This window comes from Pteronotus mesoamericanus, unplaced genomic scaffold, assembly GCF_021234165.1.
Source record: "Pteronotus mesoamericanus isolate MK-2021 breed Mesoamerican mustached bat unplaced genomic scaffold, CSHL_Meso_final contig_73, whole genome shotgun sequence".
NCBI lineage: Eukaryota > Metazoa > Chordata > Mammalia > Chiroptera > Mormoopidae > Pteronotus > Pteronotus mesoamericanus.
In genome coordinates this window covers 1,268,524-1,284,597 of record NW_026555245.1, presented here as the reverse complement: position 1 = coordinate 1,284,597, position 16,074 = coordinate 1,268,524, and the positions used below count along the sequence as shown (strand labels likewise).

At 43.0% G+C, this 16,074-nt stretch overlaps 1 non-coding gene across 1 annotated transcript; it reads right to left on the bottom strand.

The window, feature by feature from the left end:
• Positions 1–619: 619 nt before the first annotated feature.
• LOC129078520 (U6 spliceosomal RNA) lies at positions 620–726 on the bottom strand. Its single transcript, XR_008529971.1, has one exon. It is a non-coding gene; the product is annotated as a U6 spliceosomal RNA (small nuclear RNA).
• Positions 727–16,074: the final 15,348 nt, after the last annotated feature.

The window sequence follows — 16,074 nt, the reverse complement described above, 5'->3', positions numbered from 1 at the left end:
GCAACGTGGGACCTCACACGGTTCTCCTAATGTCTCTTCCATTGGTCAAAACACTGCAAGATCCTTTGTTAGAATTGCCATCAGCTGCCCTGTCATATTTTCCTGAATCTCATCAATGGTCTGAAATCTCTTCCCCTTTCAAAGGTGATTTTAGTTTTGGGAAAAGCCCGAAGTCATGGGGTGCCAAATCTGGGCTGTATCTAAGGGGCTGAGTCACCTGGGTGATGTGATGTTTCACCAAAAACCTCTGCACAAGACATGATTCGTGAGCAGGCGCATTGTTGTGATGAAGCTGTCAATCACCAGTTGCCCGTAGCTGCAACCTTCTGAATGATCTGAATAGTTTCTGCAGAGGAATGTTCAAGCTTAACACAAAATTTGACGCATATTCGTTGCTCTACTTGCTCAGCCATTTTGAATGAGATGGCCACACAGCACACATGCTCACTCAACAGCCTCTACCGCTCCCACTGACTAGTGCAGTGCAGTCGGCCTTGTCCGCACACGTGCATTCTAGTCCACTCTCCCTGGCTGCCAGGTTACATCGATGTTGTGCAAACTGTTCTCGTTTTGTTAATGATGCCTGGAGTTTTTCCAGGCAGACTATATACTTATATATTTAAATATAGAATGATTTATGAATTTACGTGTTATCCTTCTGCAGGGGCCATGCTAATCTTCTCTGTATCATTCCAATTTTAGTATATGTGCTGCCCAAGAGGGCACAAAATGTATTTTTTTGTATTATAAATTTATTATACTTACCCCTTTACATTGTGGCATTTTATGGTCTAATATGAAACTGTGATGTAGGTTGGTTATTTATGTATGCTAAACGTGGTGGTGAAAAGTATTTATTGCAAGGGGCACTTTGCATACATAAATTTGAGAACTGTAAAGTGACTCAGTGCCAGTACACTAGGCCTTCGATAAATGGTACCTACTGTTGTTAAGGCTGCTATCACCCTTTATCACCTCCAAGCAGAATTTAATTTAGAAGGCTTTGGGGACTGTGAGTCAGCGGTGAGATGGGAGGGGCCGTAGCCCAGGGCCAGCTGGCCTGGGAGAGGTGGTGCTGAGTGACGCCAGCCTGGGTTCTAAGAAACCACAGGTCTGACACTGCCGTTCCCACCCCCGGAACAAGATGTCCCCGGAACAAGAGACTTTCTCTTGAGCCCTGGAAGCCCCCGGTGACCCCCCTGCTAGGGACGCTCGCGCGGCTTCCGGAAAGCACACGGACAGCCAGGGTTTTTCCCCAAGGCCCGGCCGCTGGGCCAGACCTGGCTCTAGGCGCAAACTAGACCCGCCCGGCGGAGCTGACGTCAGCGGGTAGGTCAGGGAGGGAGGGGTGGCGTTGGTCTAAAAGCCTGGGCGGTTCCCTCTCAGGGGAAGGGAGGAGATAGAAGAGGGAGGGAGGAGGAAGGCCAGCAGGAATTGAACTCTTAGAAGTCTGACTCAGAGCAGTCAACACAGCTGTAGGGACGGGAAACCGAATACCGGAATCCCGAGTTACCTCCCAGTTTGAAACCTGATGTTCAAACAAGGAAGAGACTGATAGCTCTAAAGAGGGGAGAGGGAAGGGTGGGCCTGGTTGAAAGAAGGTGAAGAGATTAAACAAAGAAGATATGTATGTGCTTCACCCACGGACGTGGACAACAGTGTGGGGGTTGATTGTGGAAAAGAGGGACTCGGGGGGAGAGGGGCAAAAGGGGAAAATTGGGACAACTGTAATAGAATAAACAATTTTTGAAAGAAAGAAAGTAACTTGGCATTCAAGACCCTTGCCTACATCTTCATTCTTACTTCAGGTCATTCCCTGCAATGCATGGGATCCTCCCTCTTACATATCCTCCCTGTCCCCCAAAGGCCAGGCTAACCCAAGCCTACATGTTTTGGGGTAGACAATTCTCTGCCTGAATTGACTTTGCCTAGCTCATCCAGCTCCAGACTTCCATGGAAATATCACTTTTTTTTTTAGGCATTCTCCAATTCAGACATAATTTCTCTGGTCAATGTGCTAAAAATCTATAGGTGTTTCAGGTAGACTAAAACGATCATTTAACAATTTAGTACTGTATTCTCAAACTTGAGTGTGCATCAGAATCCCCCAGGAAGCTTGTTAAAACTTGAATTGCTGCCCTGGCCAGTGTGGCTCTATTGGTTGGAGGGTCAATGTGTACACCAAAAAGTTGCAGGTTTGATTCCTGGTCAGGACACATACCCAGGCTGCGGGTTCAGTCCCTGGTTGGGGTACATATGGGAGGCAACTGATCAATGTTTCTTTGTCATACCGCTCTTTCTCTTCCTCTCTCTCTCCCTCTCTTTCCCCATCTCTAAAAGCAATGAAAAAAATGTCGTTGGGTGAGGATAAAAAAAAAAAAAAAAAACAACTTTCAACCCTGGGTGGTGTGGCTCAGTGGACTGAGTGCCAGTCTGCGAACCAGAGGGTCGCCAGTTCGATTCCCAGTCAGGGCACATGCCTGGGTTGTGGGCCAGGTCCCCAGGAGGGGGCATACAAAAGGCAACCACATACTGATGTTTCTCTTCCTCTCTCCCTCCCTTCCCCTCTGTTGCTCTCCCTTATTATTTTTCCCTCCATTCCCCTCTGTCTAAAAATAAATAAATATCATCTTTAAAAAAAAGCAAACCTTCCATTGCTGGACATCATTCTAATCCTGGTGTAGGCTGGGGTCAAGAATGTTCACTTCCAACAAGTTGCCAGGTATTCTTGATGCTGCTGTTCCAAGTATTACACTTTTGAGTGCCACTGGTTTAGTGCAATAAATTATTCCTGGGTATGATCAATGCTTATTTATTAATTCATTCAGTGTGTCCACTGCATACCAGACATCGATAAAATGTTGAGTATTCAATATAAGCAAAGCAGTAATAGTGTGGTAGGCAGTAAGACAGGTAAGAGCAGAGCAAGGACGATGGGCCAGGTACAGAAAGTTACCAGGGCAGAATTTGCAGGGTACCTAGCAACAGGCAAACCTGGGAAAACAAGGACCTGGGCCCCAGGGTGACCTTTCCTCCCTAGCATATGCTGGCCATGTGGTTTAAACTCTCTGACCTTTCATATTGCTGGTCATGTGGGTTGGATCCTCCCCTCACCTTTCCTCCCCTGTCATATCACTAGTCATGTGGTTTTAGACCCCCTTAGAGGAGGAACAAGGGGCCGGAAAATAGCCTCATATAACTCCCATACAAGCCCTTGCATGACCGCTCTCTTAAGCATTTGGCCCTCAGAACAATGAAGTTCTGACCTGTATGAGATGATCTTAGGAACAAAGCCTCTGGTCCATTGACCATGAAGAAAGAATTTTTGTCACACTAGCAATGACATTTAGACCTCAGTTGTGTTTCAGCTCAAGGCCCAGAAAAGCAGCGAAATCAGAGTGAGCAACGCCATGGCTGACATCAGGAACAGATGCAAGGACTAATGACCCCTCCCCTCGCACCAACCAATCAGTGGAAACCATGACCCTGAAAGGACACACCTGGAAAGCTGATGCATATTCCATTAAGATCCTCCCCTGAGACCTTCTGGAGCCTGCTGACACCCTTCTTCCCCCTTTCTCAGGCATATATCTCTGCTCTCTTTCTCCTAAGCTCTAAGGATCCTGGCAAGACCTGCAACCAGGCGAGCAGTGGGCAGCTCTTGGGCTAACCCCCTGAACCTGGCTCCAAGGCTCCCTTTTCTCTGACTTTTCAGCAAGCTAACAGCATCCTTGCCTTGGCTCATTTCTGTAACTATGACCTACTGTATTTTGCCATGTATAATGCTCACCTTTTTGCCCAAATTTTTTAGGGAAAATTAGGAATGAGCATTATACATGGGTAGTGTCTGAAATAACTTGTATCTGTTCTTGTGTTTTGTAATGATTTGTTACATAAAATTGTACCATAATATGTTCAAAAATAAATGTTAAAATTCCTTTATAATACAAAAAACAAGTATCTAAATAGAAATAAATAAATAATTGGATTAAAAAATTAAAATGGAAGATTTTTTTTTCCTGAAAGTTTGGGCAAAAAACGTGGGCGCACAGTATACACAGCAAAAATATGGTACTTCTCAGTGAGTCCACACATCGCTGCATAGCTCACTTATTTCCTGTACCATTTCCAGGGAGCCAAAGCAGAGCACTGCCTAGCCTCTCTCCTGCTGTTTCTTCTACCCTAAGCCCTTCCTTTGTTTCAGTGTCCCTAGCTTTAACAAACATACTCTCAAAATCACCTGCACTCATATTATGAAATCTTTCCTGCATGAAGTCAAGAACCCACACACTACAGGCCAGCATGAGGCAGACCCACTCGGGCCCAGTCCCTTTTCAGTGACAATAGGACCTACCAGTCAACTGGGGTAGACAAATACTAAGCAAATAAACATACTACTAAGTATAAAATAACAAACTGGGATACTGCTCTAAAGGGAAAAAAACAATATTATGAAAAAGAATAATAACCACCAATTCCAGATTGGGTGTCAGGAAAGGAGCCATTTATACAGACATATTTCAAACAAACTTCTATAGGGTGCACTTATTGCACTGTATTATTATTATTTTTTAATTGTCCAGCTAACCACTGGTCCATGTGCTCCTTACAAGCTAGAATCTTGTCTTCTTAATATTTGTGTCTTCAGCATGCTTCAGAGTAGAGCCTTGGTAGAAAGTATAAGATTGGGTGGAAAGATGGGAGAACCATTGCAAGAATGAATGAATGAATGAATGAATGAATGAAATGTCAGATGAGTGACGCGTGCATACGTACAGATGGAAGGATGATGATAGACGGATGGGTGGCTGTCACTGGCAGCAACGTGGAGAACAAAGATTCGTGGTGAGACAATAGTGGGAACAGATAGAAACTTAGCTGTTTCCTTGATTGTATTTCCAAGCCCTGTCCAACATTTAAGGTGATCATCAATGGCCCCTCCTCCTGAAAGCCCTCTTGATTGCCATTGCTAGGCTCGGCTTCCCACATGCATGAATTGCTGTCACCTGCGCTCCTCCACATGCCTCTCTTACCTCAACACATACAACTGTCTTATGCTTGCCGGCTACTAACTACTTGTGTGCAAGTTTTACAGGGTAAGCCATGCTCTCTTTGTCAGTCTTAGATGGGAAAAGTACTGAGGGAAGGAAGAAGAGAAAGTTTTTCTCTACCCCTGAGCCAAAAAAGGCACAGAGCTCAAAGGATGATGAAAAGATACCATGTGACTTCAGAAAAGCACTTTAAATGACACATTTCTTCTAAATGTGAGTCTTGGGCTCCTAAGAGGAGCATAGTTTATTTAGAGACTTAATTTGAATCTAATAATAAGAAGAAAACACCTAGGGTCCCTCTAGGGTGTTTAAAAATAGAGAGTGAAAAGAAAACTACATACAGACCAATTCCTCCCTTTTGAAGACTCTGCCCCAGGATGAAAGCTCAACCAGCTTTGCACGCTTCAGACTTCCATACCCTCGTTTCTGTCTCCCTAAGGCTCCTGCCCACCCAAGCCCAGTCCTCCTATGCCAAAGGAACCTGGATTCAAAAAGGAACTTCCAAAAGATTTGGAGGCAGGAAAAGAGTCCCTTTCTACCAAAAAAAAAAAAAAAAAAAAAAAAAAAAAGGCAGAATGAGGGATCTAGGACACAAAACTCCCTGGAGATTGAAACAAAATACTTCTCAATAGTGAAGAGCCTCAATAGTGTGGGCATGAATATCTATTCCCAATAGTAGCTAAAGAAAGAAAGATTTCATATGTATGCACACACACAGATTTTAAACTAATATATAATACTCCATGTGAGTCAAGATATCCTGAAATGGTCTCGAGGGAGAATATAATGAGTGCAACGTTCCCGAAATCATTGCACAGTAGTCGCAAGTATCTTTCAGATGTTCATGCTCTTCCTCCCTCCAAAAGAGGAGGATGTGATTTGACATCAATTTATTCCCAGATATGATCATCTATCCTGAGGGAATCACTTGAAATACAAAAACAAAGCAACAACAGCAAAAGAACACTAAGTCACAAAGATGTTCATCCCTGTGTTATACGTAATAGAGAAAGACTGGAAATAGCCTAAAAGTCCAGCAACTAGAGAATAGTTATTAGCTGGACACATAGAGGATACTATTTATCCATGCCTAATTATGTATTCTACTGAGTTCTTCCTTGGGGAATGTTCTGGCAGTGATGTTGTCAAGGGTGCAGGCGGCAGCCCTTTCAGGAGAGCACCCTGATTGAGGCCCTTGAGTCCAAAACCCCGTTCTCAGCTTCTCAGGAAACCTGGCTTTTCTCAGTGCACCAGGTAAGTCTTGGAGACAGACTGACTCTCACTCCTACCACCCAAGCCTAATGTAGCCATCAAGACAGTTTATTAGAACATGGTGGATGACATTCCTTTCCAAACGACCGACTATATGTATCCACTGCCCAAGATCTTTTCTCCAGCTGGTTTTGGGATAGATGGGAAGACAAATCAGAAAGTTGCTTGGTGAGCTGATTGTTAAAATAAGTAAATGGTAGTCTTGAGGAATAATTTTCCAAACCATGGCGGGGCTTGATGAAATGTGTCTGATTTATAGAAGAGACAGTTTTCTCTAGTGAGTAAAATGCTTGTTCCTCTCCCTTGGAGAGCAGAGGCTGCTTGGCGATAAGTGTCCTTTCTTGCACTTTTCCATGCTCACTGCTTCCCTCTTTATTAATGCAGTTCCATTCTTAGTACTGGCGACTGACCAATCCAGAGGTGGTATCAGCTAAACCAATCATCATCCCTTCTCTGGGCATATGGACTTGACATCGTGTTAATATCTATCTACTGTCTCTCAGCTCCAAATTGAACCTTCAGTGTCTGCTCTACAAAAATATAGTGGACCATCTAAAAATTTTTCCTTTGCCAGCTGTTAAACTTTATCAGTACAGGAGGCTGGAGAGACGATGAAGGAGGCATTTTCCTTCCTAATTCTGGTGTGCTCTGCTCAGAAGGCCCCTGTAGGGTGTGGAACCCAGCTTGGACGATTCCAGTGTTCAGCTCCTGCAATGCAAGACTTGAGCATCCAGCTCCTACTGGATACAGGATTGGTGGCCAGCACCATCTAAAGGCCAGCAGCTTCCCCTGATATTATTGCTTCAGGTGGTTTTGTAGAGGAGTGACTCCAGTGAACACATCCTAAGCACCCTAGAGGGTGGATTTCCAGCAGATTCTACCAGTGCAGCACCGTAAGGACTTATCTACCTTCGAGGGAACCGCAGCCATACCCTCACCACAAGGTCTGGTTATCAGTCATAGGGGTGGGTGTTGGGAGGCTCTGTTGTGAATGTTTTGTCTCAGCACTAGTATGAGCAGCTGCTGCTTACAGCTGTTATCTCTATATTCTTTTGAGTTCTTCTTACTTCTTATTGGCTGGCCAAGTACCTCTGTCAAACAAACCCTAGGCTTTGGCTAGAAATAAATGATAAAGACTTACTCCAGGATCTTAGGTTTGCAAACCAGAAACACAACTAAGCAATACCCAGAGTGTTCCAAAGAAGACCAGAAAGCTAAGAGTTCTTGCAGTGAGAAGTAGAGTCTTGAGAAGAATCAGTCCTGCATTCTTAGCCCCTGGATTAGTCCACGATGGTGATCCTCTAGATAACAGATGGTCTAGATAATGAATGCCAGGCTGTCTGGATACATGAACATTCTTTTCTTAGTTGTTCAGAGGTTATCAGATGGTTATCTAGAGTTTTTATATCCAGATATTAGCGTAGGACTGGAAAGTTTGGAAGTTTTAGTTCCTAGGCTAGTTACAACAAGAATCATTTCCTCATGCCTCGACCTGGTTTTAGTAATTTACCAGCTTGATAATAGTAACTCTCTTTTATTCTTCACTCTGTTCCTCAACTGCCAAGTAAAATGAGTAAGGCATGAACTTATCATCATTTTGATTTCAATTATGTTAAATATGTACATACATATGAACAGAAACAAAAAAAAGAAAATGTGAGAAATTCACCAAAATGTACAAAGAGGTTATCTTTAGGTGGTGAGATTAGGGGTGGTATTTATTTTTTTGTATGTGTTTTTCCCAAATGGACTTGAATTATTTTTGTAACCAGAATTTTATTTATTTAAAAAGAACACATACATCATGCTCTGACCACATTATCAGGAGCAAACCAGACTGATCCTAGCAAGTCCCAAGTCCCAGCCAAGGAATCCACTCCCAGATATGCCTTGTCTTGGTTAGTGTCAGGAACCTCAGCAAATAACTCGTCAAGTTAACTCCCTCTTCAGAAAAGAATAGGAGGTGGTGGGGCAGGGACCCTTTTGATGAGGGCTTCCTGTAGGAGTGGGGTTGCTACAGTGATTCCAATTGAGCACCTAATGGGGAGATACAAGGAGTTCTTAGGCTTTCAGTCTGAGTTAGGTTAGGCTGCCTGTCGTAGGGTGCTGGGAAACAAGTTGAGTCAGAACTATCCTTGTCCTTGGGGAACAAATATAGGACGTTAGCACCAGTGACATGCACTAAATGGTGTCCTTGGAGAGTGGAAAACACAATAGGGCCAGCTTAGTCAGGACTGGGTGGAGACATGTAAGTTGGTGTCCCTCTTCCCACCCAGGTAAGGGTGGTTCTGCCTTTTGGCTTTTGCTTGGGCCTTTACCTCCACTTAAGATTCCATCTCTCTTTCCTATCTCTGCGTACCTGATCCCTGCTTGACTGACTTTTGGAGTATTTAGGTAGAATAGCAAGCAGTCTCCACCTCGGCGGAGTCAGGCATTGGGTGGACGCCGGTCTGGCCTCCTCTGTTCCGGCCCGCTGGAGGGCGCCGACAGGCTCCCCTACTGGGGGATGCATCCCACCACTTCTGGAGGTGGGGCAAAAAAGATAAGCTGAAAGGCAGTGTTGTTGTTTCCATATTTTGTTTTGTTTTGCTGTCGTAATTTTCTTTCTACCCTTTGGAGTTCTTAGCTGAGACCCCTGTAATAAAAGACAGATTAACTGGAGAAAAACACACAGAAGTTTTTTTTTAACATATATACTGCTTGTGTACATGGGAAATACCCACGGGGGAAAAGTGACTCCCTGAGGTGGCTTAGAATTTAGGATTAAATACCATTTTAATAAGGAAAGGGGAGGGTGATAGAGGCCTATTAAGGAAAAAGAGATGATTTTTAGGGAAAGATCAATGGGCCCTTAGAAGAATAGATAGGCTGTATGGTGGTTTGTGAAAAAGTTTATCTTCTGTGTGTGATGTCAACTTCTAGTCTTCTCTGCTGTGGTAAGAGCTAAGCGTCCCTGGTTGATGATACCTCTGGGGACCCCAGAGGTATGGACCCCAGAGGTATGACAAATTAGTTCCTCTTGGAGGATCTATCTTTAGACAAATAAGGACAGTTCGGAGAAAGCCTCCCCCTGCGTTTGCTGTTTTTCAAGTGCCTTCTGTTCAAAGTAATCAATACAGTAGACCCTCTCATCTGTGGGATTATGTTCCAAGGGTGCCTGAAACCGTGAATAGTACCAACCCCTATAAATATGCACATTATTTTTTTCCTATACATAAATACTATGATAAAGTTCAGTTTATAAATTAGGCACACTAAGTAACAACTAATAATAAAGCAGAAAACTATAATAATATACTGTAATAAAAGTTATGTGAATGTGGTCTCTCAAAATATCTTATTGTACTGTACTCACCTTTTCACTTATTAAAGAAAGCACTTTATGGCTTCTCTTCGACCTTTGACGTATATGAACTACCAGCATTGCTACTTTTGTGCTTTGGGGTTATTATTAAGTAAAATAAGGGTTATTGAACACAAACACTGTGATACCTTGACAGTTGATCTGATAACCAAGATGGCTACAAAGTGACTAATGGGTAGGGAGTATATACACTGTGGATATGCTGGACAAAAGGATGTCACACCCTGGCGGGACAGAGTGGGACAGTGTGAGATTTCGTCACCCTATTCGGAACAGAGCACAATTTAAAATTTATAAATTGTTTATTTCTGGAATTCTTCATGTAATATTTTCAGATGGCAGTTGATTGTGAGTAACTGAAACCATGGAAGGCAAAACCACAGAAAAAGGGGGACTACTGTATAAAAGCAGCATATTTTGGGGTGGCATGTTCTGCTACCCTTCACTGTGGTTATTGATGTCATGGCTTCTTTCCCCTAGTTCCCCCTACCTGGGCTAGTCGCCTTTCACACATCACAGGCTTCATCTATGGGAAGAGCCTTTCCCTGGCTCTTCACCAAAGCCCCTGGCCCATGCCCAGCCTGCTGCAGTCTCGCTGTAGCCTGCGAAACTCACCCCACCAGTGCCCAGGGCACGACCTGTTGGCAGAGGAAGAGATTGCAAAACTAGACCACCTGTTCAGCCTCTAGGTGCACTCACCCCAATGTCTTTGCTTCCTGATGGCTCTGGCTGCCGTGAACCCTCCCTGGACCCTCTCACTTGACCATTGTTGAAGATCAAGAGAAAAAAACTAAAAGCCCTCCATGCAGAGCCCTAGCTCGGTGCCCTGTGGCTGGCCACACTTGCCCAGTCCAGAGCAGAACATCCCTTTACCCTCTGAACCCTGCTCATTCCCTTTTTCCCAGACATAACTCATTATGCCTACCCAGCGGTGTCAGACATCTAGGTGGGAAGCATAACAGGTCTGGCCTCGTTACCTGTCCTTGGCCCCTGATGACACACCTGCAGGCTTACCTGGTGACTCAGTCCTTGCTAGGTGAGGACTTGAGAGGAATGAAGGCCTTTGTTGCCTCCACCAGTCTTCCTGTCCTACTTTTTCTGCCTCCTTTGGCCTGGAGGACACTGGGTCAGCCTTTGACCAAGACGCCACACAGAAATGCATTTTGCTTCTTGTCAGAAAGTGTGCTCATTTTAAGTCTGTTCTTCTCAAACAGTAATGCACATAGACATCACCTTGGGATCTTGTTAAAGCACAGGTTCTTACTTTGTAGTTCGAAGGTGGAGCCTGAGATTTTTCCTTTCTAACAAGCTTCTGATATTGCAATGATGTAAGGGCCCACCCTCATATTCTAAGCTTAGTGAAGTACTGCCTAATCTGTGAAGATGATCGGAACTTCAGTGTCTGAATTAATCACTTGGTTCCATGTTTCCTTAACACCTGACTGAGACATTGCCATATCTGCTGATTCATCCATCCCCTTGTTAGCCTGGGGGCTGCTAGAACAAATAATTTTTTAGCCCTAATACCTACCCTGATAGATGTGCAACAACTTTTTTAAAATAAATGAAAGAACACATGAATGGCTTTTGAAGGCAATTTACAAAAGATGCAGGTTATAAATATCTAAGACAACATTTCCCAAGCTGCGTTCCTTGGGATACTAGTTCTAGGGGGTGTTAATAGATATTTGTTATATGATGCAGGGGGGTGGGGAAGAATCTGTAATCACTTAATCTGGGAAATGATGAATTAAAAATTGATATCTGAAGAGCTTCTCAAAGACTTTAATAAACTAATGGTCATTGCCAGTGTCCAAGAGAGGAATCCAATAGGCCACATTGCCCTCACTGATTTGACTACAGAGAACATTCCTGAGAAGCATCAGTGCTAGCATGCTGAGGAGCATAACGACAGTCATCACTCTGGGTGTTTATCCAAGGACTGTAAGTAAAAAATGAAGTCACAAAGGAGCTCTACAGGGAAAACCACTACCTGGTGAGGAGAGAGAATGTGAGAGCTGAAAAGAGAGATTCCCTTTTGTGTTCCCCTTTCGGACCAAATCATCAGACTCTTAAGATTTTATTAGCCACTGTGAGGCTCTCCAAGCTCTTCTGGATTTCCCAGGGGAGAGGGACACAGGGTGAACTCTGACTCCTTCTTCTTCCTCTGGCACACTCTAGTGGCTGAGAGAGGGAGGTCAGGAAACCTAGAGAAAAGAGAACCTGGAAGATTGCTTGGTGCCCAATCTACTACAAGGCTAAGATCTCAGGGAGGAAGAGCTTTATTCCAGCTAGAAGGCAAGGGGGTGGAGGTTGCGGGGGGCGGGGGGGAGTGTAAAGGACCATGAAATGCAAGTGTAAGTCTAGCTGAGATTAGGGTTAAAATAAACTGACAAAAAGAAAGGAAGAGTCTAAAGGAAGACCCCAAGTGCACCTCAGAGTTCATGTACCTTAGAATAGTGGTTCTCAATTTTGCCCCTTCTTGGACATTTGACCATATCTGGAGACATTTTCTGGTTGCCACAACTGGGGAAGAGGAATGTCACTGCCATCTACTATGTCATAGCCAGAGAAGCTTTAAAAAAAAAAAAAAGACTTTATTTTTAGAGAGAAGGGAAGGGAGGAAGGAAGTGAGGAAGGGAAACATCGATGACTCTTGTATGCATCCCAACCAGGGACTGAACCCACAACCTAGGTATGTGCCCTGACTGGGAATCAAACCTGTGACCTTTTGCTTTGTGGGATGATGCCTAACAAATTGAGGATACTGGTCAGGACCAGGCATGCTTTTTAACATCTGGCAGTGCACAGGATAATGCCCCACAACAAAGAATTATCCCACTGAAAATGTCAATAGTGCCACTGTGGGGAAATTTGCCTTAAAAGTTGTTCTAAAATATCACCTTTAATTGAAAATTCAGGATTTTTTAAAAATTTAACTGTCTTATCACAAAGAATTGGGAGAAATTTATTCAATAGAATAAAATCCAAGATTATCAATTTGGAAGTCCAAACCTTAGTCAACAATATTATTTTGTAAATTTAAACCACATCATAAATAACACTATGTTTTGCAAAGAGACGTAGAAAATAAAAGGACTCACAGCAAATATTTTTTTAAAATATTTTATTCATTTATTTTTTTAGAGAGGGGGAAGGGAGGGGAAAAGAGAGGAAAGGAGACATCTATGTGCTAAAGATACATCAATCGTTCGCCTCTCACATATAACCCTGACTGGGGGGACCTGGCAGGCAATCCAGGCACGTGCCCTGACAGGGAATTGAACTGGCGCTCTTTTGTTTTGCAGACCAGTGCTCGATCCACCGAGCCACACCAGCCAGGGCTATTTCTTCTCATTTAAAAAGTTCAGATATTGTTTTGATTCAGGTGTTTTAGCACAAGGAATTTGGGGAAAATTTATTCAGTAAGAGGGTTTTTAAAAGTACCAATAAATAAATATGAGTAAAGATGGGAAGGATCCCAATCCTGGTTATATAATTAGAGAAATTTTTGCACAGATCTACAAATAGACATGTCAAGAAGGTATTTTATCTATAGTTATTTGTGATGGTTGTAGAGCTGGACCCAATGAGGCACTTACTGATCACTGGAATATTCCATGACAGTAATGAGCAGTGAACTAGATATCCACATAGCAGTGTAAATAGATCTTTAAAACACAATGCTGAATGTGGGGAGAAAGAGAGTAAGGAACAGGAAGAGACCTCCAGCATAATGCAATTGATTGAAATTAAAAATACATGCACACAAAACAATGCGTAAAGCTTTCAAGAACACTTAGGAATCCTAGTCATTGCAAACTTTACAGTCTCTTGGGCATTAGGCAGCACTGCCACTTAGTGGTAACTTAAAATTGAGGCGTTACTCTTTTTTTTAAACGAGATATAATCTATGGTACATATTATGAAATGTACAGGTGTTAAAAGTTTAATTTCATGAATTTTGACAATTGTATGCATCAGTGTAATTATCACTCTAAATTATGTATGGAACATGGAACATTTCCATCACCTCTGAAAGTTCCCTCTTGCCCTTTCTGGGAAAACCTCCCCACACACTACCCTAGAAGCAACCACTGATTTGTTTATATCACTAAAAATAAGCTTTGCCGTTTGTAGAACTTCATATACACGGAATTGAACAGTGTGTACTCTTTGTGTGTGCCTTCTTTTGAAAATAACAGTGTTTTTGAGGTTCATCCATGTGACACATATCAATAATTAATTCATTTTTGTTGCTAAATGGAGTTCCATTCTGTGGATGTTTCACAGTTCACCTATCAGTTCAGTAGTTGATGGACATTTGGGTTACTTCCACTTACTGGCTATGACAAATAAAGCTTCTATGAATATTTATGTTTAAGCCTTTGTATGGATACATGTTTTTATTCATCTTGGGTGGAATTGCTAGGTAGATAGATATGTAATATTTTAAGAAGCTGCCAAAACAGTTCTTCAAAGCAATTGTATTATTCTACCCATTTGTCAGCAATAAATTTATATCACCAATGAAAGATGAACAATTAAATATAGCCAAAATGCACATGAAAAAGCGTCTAGCATCATTAGTTTTTAGGAAAATGCAAATTTAAACCAAAATGAGATATCATTTTACATTCACTAAAATGTGAAGCAAAATGTTGAGGATGTGGAGAAACTGGAGGCTGTTGGCTGTCTCACAGACACGCATGCACAGTGATGAATGACAGTAGCTTTCTCGGGCCACAAGCTCAAATCCTTTACAAAATATGGATTCAGCCTGTGATTTGCACGATCCCACAGACTGTTGTGGTTCAAACCTGGAAAACTGAGAAGTCAGAAGACAAACTGGTGTTCTCTATCAGTTGGGTGGGACCACTGGTGGTACCAGAAACATACAAATGTGCCATTGCTTCCAGTGGCACATTTCTTTCTCTGATTCTGGCTCTCCTGCCTCCCCTTATAAGGACACTTGTGATTCCATTGGGTCAGGTCCTTGTAATTCTTCTTTATTTCATGCTATATGTAGACTGAATATTTGTGTCTCCCCAAAATTCATGCGTTGAAGCCTAATCCCCAGTGTGATGTTATTTGGAGGTGAGGCCTTTGATTATGTCATGAGAATGGAATCCTCATGAATGGAATTAGTACCCTTACAAAAGAGACCCCAAAGAGCTCCCTTCAGGCCTGCAGGGACACAGCAAAGAGATGGACCATCTATTAACTAGGAAGTAGGCTGTCACCAGATACTGAATCTTCGATTTCCCAGCCTCCAGAACTATGAGAAATAAATGTCTGTTGTTTTAAGCCCTCCAGTCTGTGGTATTTTTGGTATAGAAGCCTGAATGACTTCTGCACACCTCAATTTCGCATTCAGGAGGCAAAGCTTTCAGAAGGGCATATTAGCAGAGACTATCCTTTGACCCTTTAAGGTGGATAAGAGTATTCTGAAGTGAAAACAAAATAAAGCTGGATGGTGGGTCCAGGAGGGATCTGGGCAGGTGTTTGTGGAGCCGGCGTGCTGCCTGGGCTGCCCAGAACGCGGATCTGCTGTAGCTTTGCCATCCAGCTCCCCTCCTCTTCCTCTTTCTGCTTCTCTTCTCTCTCTTCCTCCTTTTCCTAACAACATTTATTAAGTTTTATCATATACCAGGCTTTTATTAGATACTTTTTTTTTTAAGATTTTAGTTATTTATTTTTAGAGAGGGGAAGGGAGGGAGAAAGAGAGGGAGAGAAATATCAATGTGTTGTTGCATCTCATGCGCCCCCTGCTGGGCACCCGGCCTGCAATCCAGGCATGTGCCCTGCTCTGGGAATCGAACCAGAGACCCTTTGATTCACAGGCCAGCGCTCAATCCACTGAGCCACACCAGCCAGGGCTAGATATTTTCTCTAATACAATAACGCTGCAAGGTAGGCTTTATTAGTCCATTTCACAGATGAGGAAATTGAGGTTTCCAGGGTTGAGGAACTTGCTCAAGATCATATAGTTAGGGGATTAGTTTCCTATGGCTTCTGTAACAAATGACCACACACTTAGAGACTTAAAACAATGCAAATTTATTATCTTACAGTTCTGTAGGTCAGAAGTCTAAAATGAGTCAGCAAGGCTGTGTTCCTTCTGGAGGTTCTAGGGGAGAATCTGTTCCTTGTACTTTTCTAGCATCTACAGGCTTCCTGCATTCCCTGCTTCACTCTGACTTTTGCTTCCAGTGGCACATTTCTTTCTCTGATTCTGGCTCTCCTGCCTCCCCTTATAAGGACACTTGTGATTCCATTCGGCCCACCCTCCATCCTGATAATCCACAATAATATAATATCCCCATTTCAAGATCTAACTTAATCATATCTGCAAAGTCCTTTTTGTCATGCAAGGTAACATGTTCA